At 41.7% G+C, this 8,600-nt stretch overlaps 1 pseudogene; it reads left to right on the top strand.

Annotated features, from left to right (window-relative positions):
• Window positions 1–6,940: 6,940 nt before the first annotated feature.
• Window positions 6,941–7,606, top strand: LOC147430612 (uncharacterized; annotated as a pseudogene).
• The last annotated feature ends 994 nt before the right edge of the window (window positions 7,607–8,600 follow it).

Raw genomic sequence — 8,600 nt, 5'->3', positions numbered from 1 at the left:
CGGCAAGTCCCTTGCTTCGACAGTGCGGCAAGGAGCGCACACATATCTTAAGAGACAATCAACAACATGTTTACTAATATACATGTCTTATGTTGTAGCATGCAATATTTGCTAAATATTTACAACTTGTGAGATGAAAGAGGAAGACATGGAAGCACAAATTCTTTTTTGGCAGTACATAAATGAAGTTATGGAGGGTAATGGACGCAAGAGATCGGACTTCCATGGATTCATGGATGACAAAGCTCAAGCCAACTGGAATGCAGTTTGCACCATATTCAATGGTGGTAAAGACAATGTTCTATGACATCAAGAGAGATCTTTCCTTTTTCATTGGAAACAAAGTATGGTGGCACACACTACAAAGTACATTGTCTCTCCATTTCAACAAACTCACAAAGACATGTGTGAAAAGTGGCGTTTAGCACCCTCTAACGAGGCAGCCGCAGTGGAGTCTTGTCTCCTTCGACAATGGTGGAAAAATGAAAATTGCATGGATAACAACTTGGTTGAGTTGGTGGGAGGTGCGTATTGCACTTCGGGGGAGTATCATGACAGCAATAAGGAGAAGTATTGATGGGGTAAACACTCCAAGAACCAACTCGGTCGGGAGAAAGCATGGTAGCTGGCTTGCACGCAAAGGGTTCAAAATAAAATCTCATTGTATGATGCATGTACTTGAGATATGGAAAATGCAATACTACAAAGACCAAAGGCAGTTTCTTACTCTCAAGTTAAACATATTGGAAAGGGTCCTTCATTAGAGAGACTCAAGGAAAGAGTTTCCTCTAGTCCAGCATAAGTGATAAAAGTAGTAAATGAGGCTACATCTGGAACACCCATGTATAAGGCTCGCACCCCTCCTAAAGGAGACAAAGAAACCATTCGGCAAAAGCAAGGGCCATCAATTGTGATTGATGTTGAGGATAAATCAACACATAGACTAGAGTACAATGCAGAAATACGTGACCGCACTACACACAGAAGGCCAAGGAAGATCATTTTACTGGAAAAATCAGGGATAGCAGATAGGAGTCAGAATTCCAAAGTTTTGTGTTTTGGAACGAAAGGTTAATGAAGCTATGTGGAAAATTGGAAGAACCCCTCTTGGCAGTCATGCAACATGCAATGACACCCCCAACAGTGGAAAAAGACGTGGACAAAATATAGTGGCATGTAGTAAAGGGACTCCTACATCATCCGTTGAGGGGTATAGAAAACATCCAAATGGGATATTCACATGGTGGTTTTGGTTCTGTCTTAGACATGATATTCATTGCTATGTGGTGGATCATAATATAGAACCAAGGCCAGCTCCTCGTCCAACAATTTGGTTGGTTGGTCTAGGAACAAATCTCACGGATGAAGAAGTTGAGGTACTGCTTGAAGGAGGATTTCAAGTGAAGACAATTGGAAAAGATCGAGAGAGTGAAACAACAATGCAAACTCCTCCCAGGGATGGAGGTGATTCCACTTTCTCTTCAACAAAAGCAGGTAGCAGTGGTTCAATACTAAGAAATGACATAAGAGTCAAATTTTGGACTTCCATTTCAAAGGAGGCAACTAAGAAAATTGGTCTCACTCTTTGTTTAAAGGCTAAGGTGATTGAAGAGAAATGCATTGTAGACAAATCACATAAAGTCTTCAAAGTTGAGCATCATGTAGTAGACGGACATGTGGGGGTGTATGAGGTGCACATGAAGGATGAGCCCTATTGCACATGCCCTGATTTCACCGACAAGGAGGTCAAGAAAAAATCTTATTTGGCTTGCAAGCACGTGTACTTCATTTTCTTGAGAGTTCTTGGATTGAGCCAAAATGAAAACATGTTCATTCATCAACCCGTGCTAAGAAAAGACATGTCTACAATGCTCTTAGCCGTGAACGCACATATCCAAACTAAGAGTAAAGCCCCATGATTGTACAATTTTGTGACACATTTTCCATCATGTATTGTAGTTCAAGAAGTTGATATCGATTGGGTAGGAATTGAACCTTTGACAAAGATGTTTTAGATTATCTTGGTTTATAAATCATATTGTCTCTCTTTTTGGTAGCATTTATCTTGTCGTAAATTGATTTAGGTGTCTATTTCTCCTTGTGTGTGGCATAGAGAGAGAGAGAGAGAGAGAGAGAGAGAGAGAGAGAGAGAGAGAGAGAGAGAGAGAGATTGTGCAATAGGGTATGAGTCTTTTCAGGTGTCACATCAGTAAGAAAGTAATAATTATTAAATCTAGACACACACACACACACACACACACACACACAGAGAGAGAGAGAGAGAGAGAGAGAGAGAGAGAGAGAGAGAGAGAGAGACTGTGTGATGCGGTATGAGGCTCTTAAGGTGTCACATCAGTAAGAAAGTAATGATTGTTAAATCTACTCTGCTTGAAAAAAATCTGAGAGAGAGAGAGAGAGAGAGAGAGAGAGAGAGAGAGAGAGAGAGAGAGAGAGAGAGAGATTTTATTATCGTCCTTGGAGGTCAAATATGACTTATGGGACCAAAGTTACATGTGATGTAGTATATTTATGGCTGATAAGTGACTCTCAATGCTTCAATATTGTGGTGATGAGAGTAGCAATGGAGAGCCCACACTATGGCTGGGAGAGGAAAGTGTGTAGGTCTAAGTCATGTCTGAAAATGTGAGAGAAGCAAGTTCGGATGTGACCAAAAGCTGAGCACTCTAGTAGTGTGTGGTAATGAGACTCTTGAACTTGCAGTGAGCATAATGTGCACAATCAATTTGACTATTCTCCATTGCCCCAACGCCCTATTTCGCATCGAAGGAAATGGGAGCTAAGCTGAATGGCTGCGATAGTGTGTATCATCAACAAGGGGATAGGCTCAATCATGTAAGTGTGAGTACGGTTTCCTCTTTCAGCGAAGAACATGGTTTTGTAGTTGGGGGCAATATGGGTGGCGTAATGTATGAAGTGTGACCCACCGGATTTCTCTCAAGCCCTAATTGGCATTGGCGTTGTAGAAAAGCTTCATTCACTTGGGAGTCAATTGAAGCATCATGTATCAAGTGTAATGCATCCCATCTCCCAAACCACTTCTTTATGTCTTGCATCCATCCTGTGCTCAAGATCTTGCTTTTATGCATCTTTTGAAGTTTTTTGCTTGCTTCCCATGCAATTGTAGGATGTCAATGTGAGGGGGTTTGATGCATCTTTATCATGTACTCCACAACCCTTTCCATGCCCATAACCTCAATTGGAAGAGATCCCGACTCAAGAAGTAGGAGCATATATGGTGTTTGTGTCTTAACTTGGAGAAAGTTTTTAAGAAAATGCTTTTGGACATTCTCAAACTCTTTTCAAGTAGACTTTGAGATGCTCCCGCCCCACACTTCAACTCCATAAAGAAGAACCGGTGTCACCAATGCATCAAAAAGATACTTTTTGAGAACCCAACACTTAATGTTTCCCACATTATATATGTTCTCAAATGCATAATATGCTCTCTTTCCCACTTCCAAATGATGCATAGCACGTTCATGCCACTTGTGGTTGGTCGAAACCTCAAAACCAAGGTACTTAAAGCTTTCAATAACTTCAAGTGTCTCATTGTTGTACAGAATGCATGGCTTCTCCTTATGGTTGGTTTTCACAAGAATAACCTTTGTTTTGGATTCATTCACAATCAACCCACTATGCAAGCAAAAGTTCTCAAGTGTTGTATGAGGGCCGGAATGCGCTGCCGTCAGGGGGTGGCCTCTACACCTCCTTGCCGATCAGGGGGTGGCCTCTACACCTCCTTGCCGATCCTCATTAATGGCAATGCGCAGCCGTCAGGGGGTGGCCTCTACACCTCCTTGCCGATCCTCCTCAATGGAAATGGGGTAGAAAAATCCGCCAAAATGATAGGGGGCACCACCTAGCTTGTGTGCGGCTAGGACGCAAGAGAGTGAGTAGGTAACACACTATGCAATGGACCATATGGAATGCTTCTTGTCATGAGAGAGAGAGAGAGGGAGAGAACTCTACCAAAAACCTAAATAAAAACATCACTCACTAATCCCCAACACCATGGGAGAAGAAGAGAGTGGAACCATCTTGACCATTTGCATGACCTTGAACATACACATAAACAAATAGAGAGAGAGAGAGAGAGAATTATGGGGCTTCGTTTTAGGTATTGTATACGTATTCCATCATGAGAGTGATGGAGAGGGAGTTTTAGGGCTAGGAGTTCACATACCACCAAGTGATAAGCAATACATCATGCACAATAAGTCAGAGTAAGAATGACGAGAGAGATTTGTGGAAATATGGCATAAGGAAACCATGTAACTATCAACACAAGACCATACTTACAATAGAGAGACTTAATGGGCAGCCATAGATACTCCAAGTGTAGGCATGAAGCTCAAGCACCAAGGCTTAAGAGGTGGTGTCTGTAGTGTAACCCTCTAGCAACTTGTTACCCTATTGTGTTGTCCCTTTTGTGTGTAGAAGAGGCCCCTTTATATAGGAGAGGGGAAGCTTGATTAAGATGGAGTTAATTGCTAATTGCAATTAAATTTTTCAAAGAAGATGGTGTAGTGATGATTAAGCTCCTCCCCACCACTTTGGTTTTTAGCATGATGGCCAAGTGGTGACTAGGCTTAGAAGATGCCTCTAGCCATGTGAGTGGCCACTCTAGCTAGAGGCCAAATGATGTGGTAAGTGAGGTATAATGATGTAAAAATGTGAGAGATAAAGAGGAGTTTTTTACAAGGTTGGGCAAGAGAGGGTTGAGGGTAAAGTGGTTGTGTGTGTGTGGAAGTAGGGAAAACAGGGTAGGCAAACTTGTCAGTGTGAGCTGCCAACAGGGTCACATCATTTTGGATATAGCTCCTCGCTTAGAGCTCCAAAAAATAAAATAAAAATACTAGCAACGAGATGAGCTCACGAGCTACAACTTGCATTTATGCCAGTCTGACAAATTTGGGGTGGAGCTACGTGCTAAAATTCGAGCTAATAAACATGTATTTTCCACATCCCAAAAGTCTTTTTGGTGGACCATATGACCTTACCTTTCCTTGTGCTTCCAAAGATGACTCATTGATGCCTTGTGTGAGCATGATGTATACCCATGACTCACCTTGCAACCATTTAAGAGAAGATGATGATAGAGATATGCAAATATAATGAGAATAGAAAATAGGAAATAACATATAGCAAAATGAAGGGAAAATAATTAGTGATGAGAAAATAAATAGTTAAAATATTAGAAAAATAGGTAATCATTTGGAAAGTCTTTCTCACTTTTATTAAGATAAATATGATGGGTTTTATTTATTTTTGAAAGATAAAATAGGAAAAACAAGCCAAATCTACTAGTAGGAAAAAAATGCTAAAGATAGAAATGCTAGAGGTGGTTCATACACTAAAAGAATTTGGATTCTTTGGAGAGGATACACATGAAAAATACCGAGTGGGTGTGTATGCAAAAAGCCACCAACATTAGCCCTCCCCCAAAAGCTAGAGGTATTTTATGCCTCTAGCCCTAGAAGGTGTTGTAATATGGTCTTTCATGGAGTGCATTACACACCTGCAATCTTGAAGCAATTGAACAGTAAATGAAAGCCTTTAATAGGCGAACGTTATATCTTGGACTTCCATCATGACTCTTTGCCATGTAGTTGCCCTTTGATTGCTGCATCCTTTTTTTTTTTAGCCCTTTTCGATGAATGATTGTATCCACCCATGACAAACAACTGGTCTCCTAGACCCTTAAAAGACATACCCCATCCATTATCAATATCTGCTCTCACTCGTAACATTTTTTCTTTTTTCTTTTTCCTTTAAAATTTTTTTTTTTGTTGAAATAAACTATGTACATGGTTGTTATCTTAGTCGGAGCTCAAATATGATGAGCTCTCCTCTGAACCAACCTTATCATTGATCCCACCAACATATGGCTGTGAAAGACGACAGTGGTAGGCCTTCAATTGCCAACCATTTCCTGGGGTCTGATGTACTTTACCATCTAAGTCACCTAGCTGGTAACTACCATTTGAGAACCTCTGTATCACTACAAAAAAGCCCTCCCACTTAAGCAAGAACTTACCATTTTTTTGGGATCAAAGCGATCATCGTATCTGAGCACTAAAGATCCTTCCTTGATGTCTTTCTTGACAAGGTTGTGATTCAACTTCCTTCGCTTCTTCTCTGCTTGAGCCGCATAGTATTTCACTGCTGACTCTCGATCTAGCCCTACCCTCTCCAAATCAATGATTCTTCTCTCCACATGCTTCTGTTGACTATCTTCTTGATGTGCCTCTAGAACTCGGAGGCTTGCTAGCTCCACTTCTATAGGTAGTAGTGCCTCTTGTCTGTAAACCAAGTGAAAGGGTGTATACCCCAAGGATGTTTTAAAAAATGTTCTATAAGCCCAAAATGCTTCACTTAAGTGTTTGTTCCATGCCTTAGGATGTAAATGCACTTGCTTAGTGATGATTTTACATATCAACAAGAGCTGCTTCAACAAATCACGAATCAACTAGAGAGCCTATCCATCAATTTGGTTCAAGGTGTAAGGGCTCCCCAGCCAAGAAATGAACAAAATAGACAAGAAGGACAAAGGCAAACCCGTGAGTACGTTTGCTACAATTGTGGAGAGGTAGGTCACGGCATGTATTATTGCCCTCACCCACAATGCTATCAAGGAAATGGTAATCAAAGACGACCTCCGCGCCAACAAGTCACCCCTCCTCAAGCAAGGACGCCAAATGGACAAAATGCACATGTGGCTCCACCAACTCAAATATTGAGACCCCCTCCTCCACCACCACAAGCACCAACAGCAGAGATCCCTCCACTACCATCAGGTGGGGAGGATAGGGTTGTCTCTGTCATAAGTCTTGACAATGGTAAGGATAAAGGGAAAGCAAAAATGGAGGAAGCTGTTGCCATGCCAATAAAGAGAGTTAGGAGACAAAGAACTGATGAAATGGAAGATTCAGAGTCGGATAAAGGGAATGAGGGTTCCTCCCAAGTGATAGGAGACAAGAAAAGGAAGAGTAGGTCAAGGAGGCACATAGGAGTAGAAGACTTTCCACTTGGGGTGGGATACATACCCTATGATCTCATAGTAGATGTGAGTAAGCAAGGACCAAAGATCTCATGGCAGCAACTCCTCCACCTTTCCACAAAGATGCGTAGAACCTGGTCTAAGATGGTTAGCACTAGGAGGGCTAAGGAAAAGTCAGTTGGTTCCATTAGTGCAAGAGACATGAAGGATATTGTGCCAGTCATTGATGCAAAGATTAAGAGTCAGTGAGTCTCCAATGTGTATGTGGATGGTGGAGACGAGATTTGTGTTATGACAGAGAAATTGATGCACATGTTGGGTTTGAAAGTAAACGAACACACTTCCTTACAAGCTAAGATGGTAAAGAATGTAAGGGTGGCTTGTGTGGGAAAGGTTAATGGAGTGAAGGTTTCAACTTTTGGTGTGGCAATCTCAATTAATGCTTATGTGATCCCAACTAAGGGGGAGGGCTACCCATTAATTCTTGGAAGACCTTGGCTTATGGCTATGAAGGCCAGGCAATATTGGGAGACAGGTTCCCTTGAGTTGCCGGTGGCAAGCAACAAAAAATTGTGTATGACATGAAGCAGGGTAGACAACAAGACCTGGATATGGAGACTTCGGTGGACGAATGGAGCACAAGAAACTACTCTTTGTCTGAGGGTGAGTCATCTGAGGAGGATGCTAGTTCCTTGGAGGTAATGGGTATAGTACTACGAGACCCTAAAGGAGAGGGTAGTCAAGAGTCTCTAAACAAGGAGGACGTCACAGGCCTAGAAGAGATGTTAGCTAAAGACCTACCAGAAGAAGAAAAAGGACCCTATTTGCAGGTACTAAAGAAGCATGCTAGTCTCTTCATAACTGATTATGAACACATTAAGGGAGTAATAGTGGCTCAACACCATATCCAATTGAAAGAAGGTGCCAAACCAATGGTGCAAAGGCTTAGGAGATTAGGGCTAGTGCAACAAGATGTGCTCTTAAAGGAAATGAAAAGATTACTCAATGTAGGATTTATCTACCCAGTGGAAGATTCCAAGTGGGTGTCCACGGTTGTGGTAACACCAAAGAAAAATGGGAAGTGGAGGGTGTGTGTTGATTACAAGCCTCTAAATGTAGCCACAAAAAGGGACCATTTTCCTTTGCCTTTCCAAGATGAGATACTAAATGAAGTGGCTGGTCATGAAAGGTACACAGTGTGTGACGGGTACTCAGGCTACTTCCAGATCAACATTGCAAATGAAGATCAAAGGAAGACTACCTTCATAACACCTTGGGGGTGTTTTGCTTACAGAGTTATGCCTTTTGGCTTAACTAATGCCCCAGCTACTTTCCAAAGGTTTATGAACTTGGTGTTTCAACCCTACTTTGGTAAATCCATACGAGTCTTCATTGATGATTTTTTCATTTATAGCTCGAGGGAAGTGCATCTTTCCAAGGTTGATGAAGGCTTCACCCGTCTGGCGCAATTGGGTGGGCAGTTAAATAAAGACAAGTTCCATATAGGTGAGAGTAAGGTCACTCTACTAGACCATGTTGTGTCTCAAGATGGTATTGAGGCTGACCCTAAAAAGGTAAA

The sequence above is a fragment of the Adiantum capillus-veneris genome, chromosome 21, assembly GCF_014529385.1.
Source record: "Adiantum capillus-veneris isolate H3 chromosome 21, ASM1452938v2, whole genome shotgun sequence".
NCBI classification, from domain to species: domain Eukaryota; kingdom Viridiplantae; phylum Streptophyta; class Polypodiopsida; order Polypodiales; family Pteridaceae; genus Adiantum; species Adiantum capillus-veneris.
Note: the sequence above shows the minus strand (reverse complement) of the source record. Positions and strands in the feature narration are given on the sequence as shown.